Source organism: Thalassophryne amazonica, chromosome 6 (assembly GCF_902500255.1).
Source record: "Thalassophryne amazonica chromosome 6, fThaAma1.1, whole genome shotgun sequence".
In the NCBI taxonomy this organism is placed as follows: Eukaryota; Metazoa; Chordata; class Actinopteri; order Batrachoidiformes; family Batrachoididae; genus Thalassophryne; species Thalassophryne amazonica.
Genome location: NC_047108.1, coordinates 14,643,214 through 14,662,468, shown reverse-complemented (window position 1 = coordinate 14,662,468; position 19,255 = coordinate 14,643,214). Strand labels below are relative to the sequence as shown.

Sequence of the window (19,255 nt, the reverse complement as noted above, 5' to 3'; positions counted from 1 at the left end):
TATAATTAGCTAAGATAGCTGGGTCAAGTGATGGCTTTTTAAGTAATGGTTTAATTACTGCCACCTTAAAAGCCTGTGGTACATAGCCAACTAACAAAGACAGATTGATCATATTTAAGATCGAAGCATTAAATAATGGTAGGGCTTCCTTGAGCAGCCTGGAATGGGGTCTAATAAACATGTTGATGGTTTGGATGAAGTAACTAATGAAAATAACTCAGACAGAACAATCGGAGAGAAAGAGTCTAACCAAATACCGGCATCACTGAAAGCAGCCAAAGATAACGATACGTCTTTGGGATGGTTATGAGTAATTTTTTCTCTAATAGTTAAAATTTTGTTAGCAAAGAAAGTCATGAAGTCATTACTAGTTAAAGTTAATGGAATACTCAGCTCAATAGAGCTCTGACTCTTTGTCAGCCTGGCTACAGTGCTGAAAAGAAACCTGGGGTTCTTCTTATTTTCTTCAATTAGTGATGAGGAGAAAGATGTCCTAGCTTTACGGAGGGCTTTTTTATAGAGCAACAGACTTTTTCCAGGCTAAGTGAAGATCTTCTAAGTTAGTGAGACGCCATTTCCTCTCCAACTTACGGGTTATCTGCTTTAAGCTACGAGTTTGTGAGTTATACCACGGAGTCAGGCACTTCTGATTTAAAGCTCTCTTTTTTAGAGGAGCTACAGCATCCAAAGTTGTCTTCAATGAGGATGTAAAACTATTGACGAGATACTCTATCTCACTTACAGAGTTTAGGTAGCTACTCTGCACTGTGTTGGTATATGGCATTAGAGAACATAAAGAAGGAATCATATCCTTAAACCTAGTTACAGCGCTTTCTGAAAGACTTCTAGTGTAATGAAACTTATTCCCCACTGCTGGGTAGTCCATCAGAGTAAATGTAAATGTTATTAAGAAATGATCAGACAGAAGGGAGTTTTCAGGGAATACTGTTAAGTCTTCTATTTCCATACCATAAGTCAGAACAAGATCTAAGATATGATTAAAGTGGTGGGTGGACTCATTTACTTTTTGAGCAAAGCCAATAGAGTCTAATAATAGATTAAATGCAGTGTTGAGGCTGTCATTCTCAGCATCTGTGTGGATGTTAAAATCGCCCACTATAATTATCTTATCTGAGCTAAGCACTAAGTCAGACAAAAGGTCTGAAAATTCACAGAGAAACTCACAGTAACGACCAGGTGGACGATAGATAATAACAAATAAAACTGGTTTTTGGGACTTCCAATTTGGATGGACAAGACTAAGAGTCAAGCTTTCAAATGAATTAAAGCTCTGTCTGGGTCTTTGATTAATTAATAAGCTGGAATGGAAGATTGCTGCTAATCCTCCGCCCCGGCCCGTGCTACGAGCATTCTGACAGTTAGTGTGACTCGGGGGTGTTGACTCATTTAAACTAACATATTCATCCTGCTGTAACCAGGTTTCTGTAAGGCAGAATAAATCAATATGTTGATCAATTATTATATCATTTACCAACAGGGACTTAGAAGAGAGAGACCTAATGTTTAATAGACCACATTTAACTGTTTTAGTCTGTGGTGCAGTTGAAGGTGCTATATTGTTTTTTCTTTTTGAATTTTTATGCTTAAATAGATTTTTGCTATAAATAATAATCATCATCATCATCATCACACCCTCCTCCAAATTTACTGCTTAGCTTCACTTTGGACTGAACAAGAGCAGCCGATGGGTTTCTCCTCCTTTCATGATTTATCCCTTAATATATCAAAATACTGCAGAGGAAAAATGATCATCACTCTCTCCAAATCCAAGTCATAAGTCCTAAAAGTACTTGTTTTTGTGACCGGCACCTACAGTAGAAGCAGAGGGGGTGGTGGCCAAGTGGTTAATGCGCTTGGTTTCAGTTCAGAAGGTTCCGGGTTCAAATCCCACCCCTGCCACATTTCTCCATGTAATGTGGAGTTGCGTCAGGAAGGGCATCCGGCGTAAAACCTGTGCCAATTCAACATGCAGATCCACTTTGGATTTGCTGTGGCGACCCCGAGTGCAAACAAGGGAGCAGCCGAAGGGACTTACTCTTCCTACCTCATCCGAGATATTTTTTTCTGTACTTCTCAGTGATACATCGATAGTAAATTTCAAAATGTATGCCTGATATCAAAAATGTGTACAGTTTAGTAGGTGTGTTATTTTAATCCCTCTGAGGCTGCTAATATTTTCCAAGCAGCCAGTTTCTGCCAAGATCATGCTATGATTTTAAAGTTATGTTGAACAACTTTACAACAAAATTGCTCTGTATAAACTATGAGCTGTTTCAATCATTTGCATGTGCACACCCACAGGTCAGCCACAGCCAGGGAATAGTGAATTTTGTTAAACGTTAATAAACTCCCATGTGTGCACCACATTTTGCTGAACTACACAAGCAGATGGATCAGCTGGGAGGGGCCGTACCGCTTCCTGTGGGGGGTTTGGACAGAAATCTTAAAGCGAAGTCGTGGCTGATGTCAACGGTCAGATAAAGAGGAAAGGACTTGCAGTGAAATGACAGAAGGAAAAAAAGGGGGTGGAAGGGGGCAGGGGTGGGAGGGGGGAGCTGAGTGTGTGTGTGTGTGTGTGTGTGTGTGTGTGTGTGTGTGTGTGTGTGTGTGGGGTGACAGAATGATGGAGGACTTATAATAGTTTGGGGTGAGAGTGAGAGAAAATGTGAGGAAGTGAAGGTAAATATTTGACAAACTCTTGCGATTTATGGTAACAGAAGTGTCGCAAGAGGCTGTTTGAGGACACGATCACGAGGACTTGTGGCCAAACGACATCAGCAGCTCGTGTGTCACATGAAACAAACCACTAAACACTTTATTCTTGAGCAAAAATGTAGCGTCAATACAATTACACAACACGGTACACTTCCAGGGAAGTTTACTGTGTGCTCATTTTGCTTAAAAAAAAAAAAAAAAAAAAAAAAAAAAAACACACTTTGGCCGTTTCTTGTTTTGCACCAATGTGGATGCAGCACTGAGTGGGTGTGGCCAAAAATGCATCTGCATGACCGCCATGTTTGGGGGTCATTTACTTGGTGACCTTACTCTGCGGTTTCATTACCCTCCAAACTGTGCAAATTGAAGTAGTGAACTGAAAATACATATAAACTAGTGTGTGTATATATATATATATATATATATATATATATATATATAAAAAAACCCTCAAATATCACAAAAACACATTATACTCGCATGAGGTGATTTTTCTGTCTTTTTATAAACTGCAATGGAAACTTTTCCTGCTACTACAGGTCACAGCGTACAGAGAGAGTCACATGATATTCTAAAACACATAATGCATTACATGTGAGCGGAGTAAGAGACGGAGAGCTTGTTAAAGGACATTACGCCAATTTATTTCTTAAAAAAAAAAATGAATTGGAAATATTTAGTGGGACTAACCCCCATTCTCAATTCTTTTTTGTACCCCTTCCCCGTGGCCCTACCCCTACCCCTTTAAAACAAGGGGTAAGGTGAAGGGGTATACCTCTAGCCCTATGAATTGAGACACCCCTCCACCTTAGAAGAAAAAAAAAAAAAAAAACTGCCTGTGTCAAACTGCCGTCTTCACTGTTTGTTAACATGGCAACCAAAATGCAACTTGTTGCAGTAGCCTGTTTGCTCTTTGTATTTTCTCGCCTTTCTGCATAAATGCAAAGAAATAGAAGAAGTCGCAGATTTCTTTGACGCATCGCAATCATGCCATGTTAATTAATTTAATTAACATGACAATTTAATAATAATAAACAGTATTAATAATGAATTAGTAATTAATTAATGTTAACAATACTAATAATCTATCCATCCATCCATTTTCTTCCACTTTATCCGGAGTCGGGTCGCGGGGGCAGCAGCTCAAGCAAAGCCACCCAGACCTCCCGATCCACGCACACCTCCCCCAGCTCCTCTGGGGGAACCCCAAGGTGTGCCCAAGCCAGCCGAGAGATGTAGTCCCTCCAGCGTGTCCTGGGTCTTCCCCGGGGCCTCCTCCCAATGAGACGTGCCCGAAACACCTCTCCAGCGAGGCGTCCAGGGGGCATTCGGAAAATATGCCCGAGCCACCTCAACTGACTCCTTTCGACGTGGAGGAGCAGCGGTTCGACTCCGAGCTCCTCCCGAGTGACCGAGCTCCTCACCCTATCACTAAGGAAGCGCCCAGCCACCCTGCGGAGGAAACTCATCTCGGCCGCTTGTACTCGCGATCTCGTTCTTTCGGTCATGAGCCAAATCTCATGACCATAGGTGAGGATCGGAACGTAGATCGATCGGTAAATCGAGAGCTTTGCCCCCCTACTCAGCTCTCTCTTCACCACGACGGCCCGATACAGCGACCGCATCACTGCAGATGCTGCACCGATCCGTCTATCGATCTCACGCTCCATCCGTCCCTCACTCGTGAACAAGACCCCGAGATACTTAAACTCCTCCACTTGAGGCAAGGACACTCCACCGACCTGAAGAGGGCAAAGCACCTTTTTCCGGTCGAGAACCATGGCCTCGGATTTGGAGGTGCTGATTTTCATCCCACATGATTCACACTTGGCTGCAAACTGCCCCAGTGCATGCTGAAGGTCCTGATTTGACGAAGCCAACAGAACCACATCGTCCGCAAACAGCAGAGACGAGATTCTGTGGTTCACAAACCAGACCCCCTCTATACCCTGGCTGCGCCTAGAAATTCTGTCCATAAAAATAATGAACAGAACCGGTGACAAAGGGCAGCCCTGGTGGAGGCCAACATGCACTGGAAACAGGTTAGACTTACTACCAGCAATGCAAACCAGGAGCTTGGTTTGCATTGCCGGTAGTAAGTCAATACTAATAATAATAATTAATAATAGTAATAATTAATATTGCTTGATTAATCATTAATTGATTGATTAGTAATTAGTTAATTAGTAATTAAAATAAATAAACACTCGAAATATATCAGTCTGTGTGGAATGAATGTATACATTATACAAGTTTCACTTTTTGAATGGAATTACTGAAATAAATCACCTTTTTCATGATATTCTAATTATATGACCAGCACCTGTATGTATGTTCTGGGCTGCATCTAGTTCTGTTAACCTTATATTTCTTTTTCAAATTCTCCCATTTTTTGCATCCAGCCCTATTTCCTTTAGAAATTTCCTTGACAAATAATATCAGTCCATTAGGACGTCAGGTTATGTGTTACACATATACATGTGTGTGTATATATTTTCCAACTTACTCCCATTGGTGAAACTTCTCATGTTCTGCCTGAAAGCTTATTAGGAGATGAGTGTGTTCAGGGCTAACTGTTTGTTTACAAAATACACACGCGTTACAGACCTTGAAATCCAACAGCAGGGATCATTATTATCTAAAGATTTATGAACATACAAATTAACGTGCTTATCTTTTATCATGATTTTCTCCATTGTGAGATATAAAAGTGTCTTATTGTAGCGTTTGTGTGTATGTGCATTATAACGCCTCAGCACACAAGCGAAGTTACGATATTCCTCAGAATGACAATATACGCAACATGCATCCAGCAGCATACACGTTGCTGTCACAGACAACTGCCTGTGAAGTTTTTTAGCAAGTTATAACTTTCTAAACAGCGTAATTTGTAATGAAAGCCGTTTCATTTGTGCGGCTCTTTCGGCACCATGTTTGTTTCTGTGGCGACAGTGGTAAGCTCCTCCTACCCCTCCAAATGAAGTGTGCATCCAGATTCACTCCGTTTGGAGGGGTTTCAAGCCCTCCACCTTCCCCTCCGCCTCGCTCCAAAAAGAGAACTGAGACACCCCTCTGTCTCTCGTGCCCGCGCAAAACAGAGGGGAAGGGGTAGAAATGAGACTCAGCTTTACTGTTCAGTCAACAAGACTACTGGATTAAGCTCTCGCAAAGGCATCGCAAGAATGACAGTTATCATGAGAACGCAAGACCCAGTGATCCCATTCCATCAGTTACCGGAAACACTGTCATTCTGCCGTTATGTTTTGTTGACATTCTGAAAATATAGATAACCGTTTGCACAAATCTGTCATGGAAACCCAGTTAGTGATGAGGTTATACTGTTAACTGTGTCTGCAGGTGGTTTTTTGTTGTTTTGCCAAGTAGAAAAGTTGTTCAATAAAAAAGAAGAATAAGAAAACTGAACCTTTAGTGGTTCATTTTGTTTAATTAAAATTTGAAGCCTGTCTCTTTAAGATTGAGAATTTCAAAGTTGGATATCCCCAGTTTACACCAAATATAGCGTATTTTCCCAGAGTATAAATTGCAGGTTTTTTTTTTTTTTTTTTTTTTTTTTACTAGTTTGGGAGGTCCTGCGACTTGTGTACAAAAAACAAAAAATGAATAATAGTCTTGGGAAGTCTGGGGTCCCCTGCTAGAGCTGGTGCCCCCGCGACCCAATCCCAGATAAGCGGTTGAAGACAAATGAGTGAGTAATAGTCACCTTTGTTATTAATAATAATAGTTATAATGTCTATTTAAATAGAATTACAGCAGTGTATAAAAATGCCAAACTGAAGAGCTGATAATACTGTTTGATAATTAACTGGTCGTAGCAGGTTTAAGACCAATATCACGGGTTGGACACAACCTCTATGGAACCTCCAGCCAACTGAATAAATAAATAATTAAAAATTTTGAAAAAAAAAAAAAAAAAGAAGTCAAACAGCTTGACACCAACAGAGAAGACGTGTGTTCTCTCAGTGGGAGAAGCTCTGCTGCTGCCTTCTACCTGCTCATGGCAGACAGACACTATGAAAGAGATTGTGAAAAGAAGCACCATCCCACAGACAATTCCAAAGCACCCGCGGCCGGCTGCAGGGCAGCACTCAGATCCCAAACTGAAGAAAGACAACCATCAAAATCAGTACATCAGTTTGTGAAACTGATCCAGCAAAAAGTGGCAGGGACTAAATTTCTGTGGCACTTAAACTGAAACCAGATGCGCACACAGTGACACCTCTCTCACACACACACACACACACACACACACACACACACACACACACAGGAAACTGCCAGACAAGGTCATATGAGATATGACTAAATGCTAAAAAAAAAAAAAAAGCCACAAAAAAATTATCCAGGAGCCAAATCGATACCCCAATACTCACCCAAATGATGATGAGACTCATAACTCCATAACATTTTGTGAAATTTAGCTGAATTTTATTTGTCATCCTGCAAACAAACAACCCAACAACCACAATTACACATACATTTGTGATGTAATGAATTTTTCCTTCCCAGTGCAAGTGTAATGTGACTGCAGTGAATCTAATCACCCTTTCAGACCGATTACTGCTTTGTTTTTTGAGAGTAACTCACGATAATCTCTGCCTTCAGAGCGTATAATGATGATATCAGCCCCGTGACCTTTCACAGACCGGCTGACTCAGACTGTCTGAATCTAATGCCGCACTAACTGGGCAGTTCTTGGAAAATGAAAGTGACTCTTGCGTGACACCACACACAAAGGTCTTTAGAAGAAATGACCTGCTTCAAAGTTGGCGTAATTTCTTGTTAATTTAAAAACTTAATTTATGGCAAATTGACAATGACTGATGTTTGCACAGTGTTTTTGGGTCAAATATCTGCTCATAAAAACAGAATTAAATGTAAATTTTAAGGTTGTGTTTATGTTCTGATAAGGTCGACCAGTCAATCGTGGGCTGAGTTACAGTCGATCACATGAAAAAACTTCCTTCTATTTGTGCATGTGCATGGTTGAAAGGGCAGGAAAAGCTTGATTAACGATTAAACAATTAATTAACAATTAAGGAAGGAGTGGCTTTTTCTGAAGTAATTTGTCCCTCAACAAGCTGCACTTCTTTATACAATCATCAACCTCCAAACCAACAGCACAGTTCATGCAATTTCCCTCCATGAATTGTGAGTCATTTGAGCATCTTTTTTAGACTCCGTGTTGTAAAGTTGGTCATATTTTCAGACTTTTCTGCCAAACGTCCATGATCAATATGTAATCGCCGTACGCACTGCAAAAACTATTAAAATATAACGGGGCTCTGATCTAAACCGGTTGTCTTTGTTTCTCCACACCCAGTGATATGTGTGAAACTTAACACCATATTACAGTGCAGGCAGCATTTTGTTACTAATCGCCAGCCTTAAAGGAGACCTGCATTGAAATAAATGTGGTCAGATTTCAGAATTGAAATAGCTGATATGTATTTATAAGACCCTTGTGAATGCAGTAAAGTAAATCTGTAAGCCCAAATTTGTAATTCAGCGGAGAAATATTTGTTTAAAAATGAAAAATTTGCAGCTAACATTTAGCCCTCTGTGAAAACAGTTTGTACATCCGGATCATTTCCATGACGTTGGTGACAAGACAATGCGTTCCCGCCTTCAGTCCGATCCCGCATTGAAATTGATTTTATCTCTTAGTAATGTTACTGTTATGCACATCCTGGTTTCAACATCCAAAAGTAAGCTGCAATGAATGAGAGATACAGCTCTGCTTGCTCAGATCCGGGGATCAGATCAGCATCGACAGCGGGCGACATTATTCCCCGACGCCTCGCTCTCACTGCCCCCGATACGCTTATCGAGTGCATGCGCTCGTTAAATGCCGCCGCGGCACTCACACCCCCGTGTCTGCTGTGCAGCCAGCACCACCTCTCTGTCTACTGAATGGAGTTGCAGCCAACTTGGCACAAGTCCAGAGACTACGCTCGCCGTTTTAATGCAGTGCACGCGGTGACACCTGTTGCTCGCAAGGACAGACTTCTTGCTGCAAAATCCGCAGCGCGGCACGTCTCGGTAATCGGAGCCGCAGAGCTCCGTGGCCGCTGAGAGAGGTTTATATATTTTTAATGACTTGAATTCTTTGCGGGTCTCGCCTCCGTAGCCCGCGACGGTACACCGGAGGTGAAAGACAGTAGATTTTCAATGCGACACCACTCAATCAAACGGGCGTATGAAAAAGTCCATAAAAATAATTTTCAAGCACAAATAAAAGAAATGTGTACTCACCAAGCGTACCGCAAGACAATATGAAGTTTTAAAAAGTAGATCCTTCCGTATAAGAGAAGAAAAAGGTGCAGATGAAACCTGACGTAAATCCACAAATTACAGTTGGCGCGCGCAATGCATGCTGGGAGAGGGTCTTGTCCGTGACGTCTCGGCAGCGTCCATGATGAGAGGGACAATTTGCGGAGGGCTAAATGTTAGCTGTAAATTTGTCATTTCAAATAAAGATTTCTCCGTTGAATGACAGATCTGGGCTTGCAGATTTACTTTACTACATTCAGAAGGATCTCATGTGTAAATATAAGTAATTTTTTGGTCCAAAGATCTGACTGCATTTATTTCAATGCAGGTCTACTTTAAATAAAGGCCTGCCTCCTGTAGGTCCCGGGTCTGAGCACGGTTTGAAAAAAATAAATGCTCTGGCTTTTAATCACATAAATACAGTACATGCAGAAAACACACACCTGCTCCTGCACAAAGACATTAGGTGTGACCTGTGGAACTTTCCACACAGACACAGAACTTAAGTGTCGGCGCAAAGACTGTGCGGAGCTTGAGAGTGCACATTATGATGATCAAGTGCAGAGCATCTTGTCTTGTCATTTGACAGTCACTTTATTGACTTTGCATCCATTGAGCCTGTTGTCAGTTTTCTCTGTTTTCCATTTGGGAAAAATATAGATGTGGATTGTATAATGTCTACAGTGGCGTCACTCTTCAATCTGGATAGCTGTTCTGTTGAGAATGAGATCCTCACAATGAAAAATGACATTGTACTCAAATCCAGAAATGAATGCCCAATTCTGTAATCTAATGCAGAAAGAGAACTACCACAACCTCAAACAAACTGCACATAATTTGAGTGCACTTTTTGGATCAACATATTTGTGTGAGTCTGCCTTTTCACATACGAAAATCATCAAGTCAAAATACCGATCCACCATGATTGATGACCACCTTGCAGCCTGCTTACAGCTGACACTCAGGTCCTACTATCTGACCTATGAGAGACTAGCTGCGTCCTCTCAGCGCCAGAAGTCCCACCAAGGTAGAGAACAACTTTTCCAACTTAAATTAGGCATTGTATAATTTGGGTTGTTTGTTGTGTTGTTATGGGCCAGTCCTTGGACTACTTGTGCTTATTCTTTGCACCACACACATTTACTTCAATAACTTATTATTATTGTTAAAACTTTATCTTTGTGCCGGAAAAATGTGATATTATATTGGTGCAGAATAAATTGTGGCTGCGCTATGGCATTCAACATGGCTTGGTAGATCTCGATACACTGCCAACTTTAAAAGTAGGTCTTGGTTTAAAAAAGGTTGGGCACCCCTACTGTATAGGGTAATATACTCTTTATAAATTTCACTTTTAACAGATAAACAGAGTCTAGCTATTTTCTCCGGGGGAATATAACAAGTCTGCATTTAATTTATGAGCGTACAGGATGTTCAGCCAACATCTGCAAACAAAGGGAGTGGTAATATGGCTGCTGCATGGTTTGACTTGCCTGCATGCAGCAGTAGACTCGAGTCATCCAGAATTTTAGGCAGAGATCCATGCTGCAGAGACTCTCATTGGACATGTCTTACAGAGCAAACGGGAGTCCAAATATGAATTTCTGTAGCCTATGTCAAAGATCTTGAAAACAAGTTGCTTCAGATATAAAGTTTGTTTATACGAGGAGAAATGTCAGAAATGTGGACTTTGGAGGTGTTTCAACATGAAACCTCAATCATACTTAACTGTAAAAGAAACTAAAACATTAGGCACAATATATGACACCTTCAATTAAGAACATGCACATTCACCCACACCTGTTTGTAATTTTATGGTTAGCTAAATAAGCTTTCTCTGCACCTAGGAAAGGCAGAATTGATAATGTTTGGCAAAAAATGAGACACTCAACATTTGTGACTATTAATGTCACCTGCGGTGGTCAAAACCTTTCTAGCAAAATCTGCATTGTGTATCTTGGTGTACATCTTGACCTACTTGGTATTCTGGTCTTCCCAAGAGAAATCCAAATCATTTGAAGACAACCCAGAACAAAATTGTAAAGTTTCTTTTAAAACATCCTTCCTCTGACTCACTTTGGTTCTGAAGAATCAGGACAGGTTAGGATGTTACCAGTAAGTCTCCAAGTTAAACAGCTGCAGCTCAGTCATATGTATAATATAACCCATATTAATGCACCCCAATATTTAACTTCTTCATCTGTCTTAAATCCATTCCAACATAATACCTGCTCAGGTCCGCTCAGCCTTGTCATTCCTTCTGTTAAATCTTTTGGCCAGTGATCTTTCTCTTTTACTGGTCCCAGGCTGTGGAATAATTTTCCAAAACTCAATCCAATAAGGCCTGCTTTAAACGGCAGATTAGAACTTTTTTACTAGATCAACTTCTGGAAGAGGAACTTAACCCTTTAATTACTTATTAATGAATTTCTATGCATTAACTAACAGGTATTTATATTTAAACAGAACAACCTGGAGCTCAATGCCTTCAAGACAATGGAGATGGTTGTTGACTTCAGGAAGAACCCAGTCCAGGGCTCGAAATAGTATGTGCATGTGCTAGTTTGTGCACGTATTATTCGAGCGGTGCATGAATCACACTGATCGCCAGAGACAGGAAGAACCCAGTCCAGGGCTCGAAATAGTACGTGCATGTGCTAGTTTGTGCATGTATTATTCGAGCGGTGCATGAATCACACTGATTGCCAGAGACAGGACATGTCCACATAAAGTATAACTCCAGAAATCTCCACATTTACTCACAGACGGTTTGTTCATGCGCACACGTGCGCATCTCTCACGGTTACAGGAGGAAAGATAAACTATAGCAGAACTCGGAGCGCAGACCTGCAGCTCAGCACAAGAACAAATATAAACTAGAAGAGAAACCTGCAGGCTGCGTTCTCACCTCCTCTCTGCCCCCTGCTGCATGCACCTGATGGAGAAATTCCTACGTTGTCATGATGCCACAGGAAGAAGCAACTCGAAGTGGGCCCGGTGTGAAAGTGACTAAAGTGACTTTTGGTTGCGCAAGTAACTTTTTTTTTTTTTTTTTACTAGCACCAGTGCAAGTAGGTTAAAAAATGTATTTCGACCCCTGCAGTCCCAGCCAACCCCATCACCCTGTGTGACTCCCCAGTCTATATATATATATATATATATATATATATATATATATATATATATATATATATATATATATATATATATATATATATATATATATATATATATATATATATATATATATATATATATATATATATATATATATATATATATATATATATATATATATATTTATTTATTTATTTATTTATTAGAGGTGCACAGGAGTTTTACGATCAGGATTTTTTATACCGATCACTGAAATTTTGATCTGCCGATACCGATCAAGGCCGATACCGATCAAGTACATATTTGGATCATGCCCAAAATAAGAATATAGGTCTAATGTATAGGACTATTTTTGCATTAAAACTTAATGATGAAAACAAAAAACATGCATTCAAATAAAGACACTAGAATAAACTGCCAACTTTTGTTTTATTACACTGACTTTGTTCTACCAGCAAGCTTTTTTTTTTTCTCCCATGTTTCATGTTGCTCAGGTTACAGCCTACAGAACGTTGAGAATGTAAAATACAACCCTCTTTCTATGGGGTTAAAACTGTCGCATTAATATTTGTAAATGCACACAGGGTGATCTACAAATAATCATTGATTTGCAAATGTGTTCAGATATCCACAAATGCAAATTTCATATTTGTAACTTGTAAATTGGTCTTTGCAAACAATGTTGTATTTGCAAATATAAAACTTAATTTGTAAAAAAAAAAAAAAGAGACTGGAAATTGTATTTGTGAATTGAGTTTCAGCATTTGTGGATCACCAATTACATGCATTCATCACTTTCCTCTGTGACGTAATTTTGAGACATTCTTTTCGCGAAATCCATAGATCCACAAACAAATGCCTACTGATTCACAAATACACACTCACGCACACTGGATATCCACTAGATGGCAGTGTGGTTCCATTCATTACACAGCAGTCTATTTAGATCTCTCAGAGCCATTTGACTCATTTTGACTTCTGATATGAGCTAGACGGACATGGACTACATTAGATGATGGCGACTGCTCTCCTTGTCCATCCAGCTCATATCAGAAATCAAAATGAGTTTACGTCACAGAGGAAAGCAATGAATGCATGTAATTGGTGATCCACAAATGCTGAAACTCAATTCACAAATACAATTTCCAGTTTTACAAATGTAAATTTTTTTTTTTTTTTTTTTTTACAAATTAAGTTTTATATTTGCAAATACAACATTATTTGCAAAGACCAATTTACAAATATGAAGTTTGCATTTGTGGATATCTGAACATATTTGCAAATCAATGATTATTTGTAGATCACCCTGTGTGCATTTACAAATATTAATGAGACAATTTTAACCCCATATCATTCCACCTTAAATGTAAACAATAACTTTCAAAGACCTCAATACATATTGCTCCAGCTTGGACTGTTTTCACTTCAATAACAATAACAGTTAACAGTAACAAACACAAGCAATTCCTGTGCTCAACCACAAATAATAAAAAACATCTAATATAAACAGAAAGTGCAGTTATTAGCAGTTTTGGTGTAACAAGCAGCAACATTCTGTGCATTTTAAACATGGCAACAATAGCACAGAACAAGTGTATTTTAGTCAGAACCGTATTTTTTTAACTAATCAAGTAGCCATGGTTATGGACGTTTTTCTTTAGAAATATTAGCATCTCTGCATTTTCAGCAGTCAGTTTATTACGTTTGTCATCAAGAATAATGCCAGCTGTGCTGAAAAGCCGCTCACTATCTACACGGAGCACTGAGAAAAGCGCATGCTGCTCGAGCCAGAGCAGGGAAACGGCTTTTATTTTCCTTCCAATAAAGAAGCAGCTGTCCACTTCGTGCCATAACTGGTTCACTTAGGTAAAGGTGCATCTGAGACAATACAGGACTCTCGGTGTTTGCGCGATTACCACTCTGTAACTCGTCTTCATCCAACATTTCTGACAACATATCATCCAATGTTCCGACACGGGCTGTTTTCGCTGGGGGCTCGGGGCTGTCTGAGGTCTGGCTCTGCTGCTCAGGTTGGGCTCATAGGACGTCTGACAGGAGTTTACGTATTTGTGGCTTGAGTGATTCTGGAAAATAACGATCTTTGTACCTAAGAAAAATAAATAAAATATATTTACAACTTTGTCTTTGACTAATGTTATAGTGTTACGTGTAACGCATTTTACCTGGGATCAAGTGCTGTGGCGATGGTGTACAGACGTTCTGATTCTATGTCAGAGAATCTCCTCTTCACTGCTTCCAATAGAGTGGCTTTTGACGTTTTCACCCCTTGGTCGCTGTCTACCTCCTTCTCCAGGAAACGAATCAAAGCTTTCACATTTGGGATGAAGTCAGCGGCAGACGCTGTTGACAAGCTGATTTGTTGTGTGAGCTCCTCAAATGGAGCCAGAATAGTTATTATGTTTTCCGCCAACTTCCACTGGCTATTGGTCAGCGTGCACGGAAAGTTGTAATCCACTGCATAGGCGGAGAGGGTCAGTTTTTGTTCCACCAGACTCTGAAGCATGTAAAAAGAACTATTCCATCTAGTGGGGACATCTTTTTAGAGGCTGACCGAGTTGTTTCTGTAGCGCATGGAGTCAGGAGTAGGCGAGTTGCGAGTGTTTAAAATGTCCAACGATACGGTGTCCAGCTGCTATAGGCTTGGTAAATCGGCGTCAAGGCGTGATCGGCCGGTAATGATCGGTGCACCTCTAATTTCATATATATATATATATATATATATATATATATATATATATATATCCCCAGGTAATGGAAGGACTCCACAATGGTGACTGGGGAGTCACACAGGGTGATGGGGTTGGCTGGATATATATATATATATATATATATATATATATATATATATATATATATATATATATATATATATACACACAAATATTATATATAATTATTATTATAATAGTTTCACTAGCTACAGAATCAGTTCCTTCAGAAAAACAAGCAAGTGGCTATTTCTATGTAGCCATATTAATAATCCAAATTCTATTCATACGTAGCGCAGCCTTGTTATGGTTAGGATTAGTGGTTGCGGTTACCGTATTTTAGGAATCTACGTATCAATACCAAATGCATGTACAAGTACATAGCCTCCTGATCACAAGACCTATATTGACCAATGAGAGAAACCCTACATACAAATAGAATTTCACTATGTGAATATGGCTACATAGGGATAGCCAATGACTGGAATGACTCCATTCGAATATGAGGCTGTAGAGCTGCACCTATGCAGAAACAGATTCAACAAGCAGTAGTTTCATACACAGGGCAATCTATAGCTGAGGCATGGCAACTGATACACAGATTGAGGCTAGTAGGCACAGCATTACTTGTGTACCTATTAATATGGCCACTGGACAGCCACTGCCTATTTGTAGCTATGGCAACATCATATACTGTAATTTTGGTAAAATGTGATGCAAAATTATTGGTTGAGTTAATAGGGTTTTAAAAAGGAATAGTTTGCACCATGTGTCATGCTCAGTTGTCATGTTACAGGGTAACATCTGTCACATGCCATAGAATCCAGTGGACAACGACATTGTTTGACATTTACTTTGCAAACCAAGCATTCAACACAGTTATAATTATTCCATTTATTAATCCTATTAGTTCAACCAATAATTTGCACCACGTTTTACCAAAATTGGGGCAACTTTATCTTTTGACCCCTATACAAACTGAAACTGACCTTTGTCACCATTCTTGCTGTTTTTACCCCATAACTCCATAACAGTCAGACATAGATAGTTCAAACTATACCTTTTTGGAATATTTATGATCAGACAAATAATGTGTTATACTTTTCAATATGATTGGAGCGTTTTTAGATTTTGACCCCTGTGTAATTCTTCACTGACCCCTACCTGGCCGCCATATTGGATTTTCAAGTGGCCAGCACTTTTTTCCTCAAACACTGATTTATGAAGAACATTCATGCCAAATTTGATGCTTGCATCACCAAGTAAACAATTCTGGCCAGAAATCATACTTATCTGCTTCACTAAATACCCATTCCAGTCCCCTGTCCCGTTCTATTCCCCCTGTAAAGTCTTTTGGTCATTCTTCTTTTAAATACACTGGTATCATTGCCTGGAATGAGTTACCCAGTCATATACAGTCAGCTGAGTTCAAATGTGCTTTTAAAAAAAGGAGTGAAATGTTTTTTACATGATCAGTTTTATCAAGTCACGCAACCCTTTTATTCTAGTTTACTGCATTTATCTTTATTATTTTATTGTTTTACTATCTTTCTTTGTTTTGACACTTATTAATATTGTTATTTTTATTATTTAGGTAACCAGTATTGTTAATTAGTATTACTTATTTTATCAATATTTTAGTATCATTGTTATTTAGCTTAAATATTGGTATTATTGTTACCTTATGTTATATATTACCTTGTGTATTTCATCTTATATAATTTGTCTAAGTTATTGATTTGGTACTGCTTTTGTTGTGTTGTCTTGTTGTATTTTTTTTTAACTTTTTCCAGCCCACAATCGAAACAAGCGTTTCTCGTTTTCTTGTGCTATCCATGTATTTTCATGAGCAATTATGTATTTCGTGCATTATTTTACTAAATAAATTCAATAATTTATATTATGAAATATGTGAACCTGAATGATCCACACAAAATCTGCCTCACCAACCTAAACCCATGGGCTGCGCCAGGGGGACACTAGAGCTCCCCCTGGATTTGTCATAGCACACCCACAGCACCCCAAGAAAATAATTCCTCATTTGTTATTTTAATTTAATTTTATCCCATGTTTTTAAGGCCTTGTCTACACTGAAACTGAACTTCTCCTATACAAGATTTTTCTTTGTCATTTTCAAAAAGTGTTCCAGTCAAGAGATATCTCCATTTGCCATGGGGCAACTGTTTGTTGTGATTTGGCGCTATATAAAAAAAAATTGATTGATTGATTGATTTTCACAAATTCAGTGAAACCGAGTGAAAATGCTGTAGTACATATGCCAGGCCTGTATGTAGCACTGTAATGCTTCTACAAAAAATGGAGAAGAAGATGTGGAGCTAACAAAGAAAGCTAAAACTTTAGAAGCCGGCTCACGGATTAAATAAAGTCTTTTAATCTGTCCTGTTGCCAGGATTCGTTATCACAGGTGAAAATTGTTCTCCACATAACAGCCTTGTTTTGGAAGATAACGTCTGGAAATTTGGTAATTCGTTATGATTGAAGTTACTTGTTAAGGAGTTTTTAAGAAGTCCCTCAGTGTCTGTCTGCTCTGAGTGAGTTTCTCAGCCTGCTTTGTCCCACCACCAAGAAGAAAAAAAACAAAACAACATATGCTAAATTAGACAGTTAAATTACACTGTTAACTTGTTACAGAGACAGGGGCCATCATCCTTTCAGTTTTCCACGGTAAGACACTTATGGCATTTTCAGATTTATGTGATTAGATAAATATTTCACTCATAAAAGAAAATAAACATTCATCAATAGAACTGAATGTTTTACTGATGTCATTGAACATCACGTTACACAATGTCATGATAATAAATCTTAAGGACACCCCGACAATCGTGATGACGCTAAATATAATCTTATCAGATATTCCTGCCATGTGTGGTGTGTTAAGAAGGACGCGAGGAGCTAAATGTGACATGCAGCCAATCAGAAAGAAGTGTTTGACCTGGGAATGTTCATGTGTGAAATCTGTTTGTGTGTGTTGTTTTTACCGTGTGGCTGACACCACAAACTGTAACTAAACCTGTCAGATCTATGATTTTTTTTTTTTTTTTAAACTCCACATGTGTGGTCTCTCAGGTTTTGAAAATCTACAGATAATTACTGTGATATAACCGGTCGCCAGTAGATGGCAGTGTTCTATGCATTTTGACCCCAGTTATATCACACGGCCTGAATCGCAATTTAACAGACTTCTCGGCTTTTGGAGAAGCAACCTGGGCTTCTTCTGGTATTTTTACAAAAAACAAACACAATAACACCTATAAACCCAGAGAATATATTCACAAGAGTTTTAGGCACAATATACAAAGAGTTTAATGCTGCTGTCCCTGTGGAGCCTGATCACAGCATCTCAAATGCATTTCTTCTGTTGTGAATACCCATAATGCACTGGACACAGCATGTCCACACTAAAACCTTCAAAATTAGTGCATTACTTTAAAACTAAAACATATATCTGATATTTTCACTTTATAAAACTTCAGACGTAACGTTAATTTAAATTACTTGTCCGAAATTAGTTTTGTTAAAATTTTAACCATAAGTTAAAACTGTATGCCTCTGGATGACTAGGGTGCTATTGCCAGTGTATTAGTATGGGGTCAAAAGACATGAGCTTTTTTCTTTTCTTTGACCAGTTCTCCTTTGCCTGCAGAGGATAGAGCAGTTTCTTCTAGAACCAGGTCTTCTCTGTTTGTAGAGAATAGAACTGCACAACGACTACAAAAAGCTACATCTGCAAAAATGTTAGTGGCCTAAAAATTATCGGACCAAAACTTATCAGAAGATAATTGGTCCGATGATGGTTTTCAAAGTTATCTGAAAAGCTAAGTCGATAATGAAAACATTATTAGCGGTTAGCGGAACTGTGCTCACCACTGTTGAAATGGATTCTGTAGGTGATGGGTAGCCAGTGAAGGTTATGGAGTATAGGCGTAATCTGTTCCTGTTTACGTACTCTCATCAGAATTCTAGCTGCACTGTTTTGAATGTATTGGAGCCTTTGAAGGTTTTTTCCAGAGATCCCAAAGAGCAGGGAGTTACAGTAATCAAGCCTAGACAAGACAAAGGAGACGGGTTTTTCAGTGTCAATGATGACGGGTTTTTCAGTGTCAATGATGACGCAGTACTGCAGTAAGTGTAGTTTCAAAGTTGCTGAAATGGTTCAGTTTTTTGCTGCCAAAGACATCAATGGTATCTGAAAAATTTTCTCTCTGTCTGCTGTTGGCATTTTTTCCCTGAGGCTGTAAGCTACACGTCTGTGAATGTGTGTATTGAACAGTAGCCCAGATGTGCATGTGATTTTGGTCGTTCTGTATGTCATTAGTGACTGTCTCAGGTCAGAATGCGGCTATGTGTTCGCATGCCCG

The 19,255-nt window shown here is 39.2% G+C and overlaps 1 protein-coding gene across 1 annotated transcript in view; it reads right to left on the bottom strand.

Moving 5' to 3' along the window:
- LOC117511873 (dnaJ homolog subfamily C member 5-like) overlaps positions 1–19,255 on the bottom strand; it is a 45,692-nt gene that overhangs the window by 25,814 nt on the left and 623 nt on the right. The window lies entirely within an intron of this gene.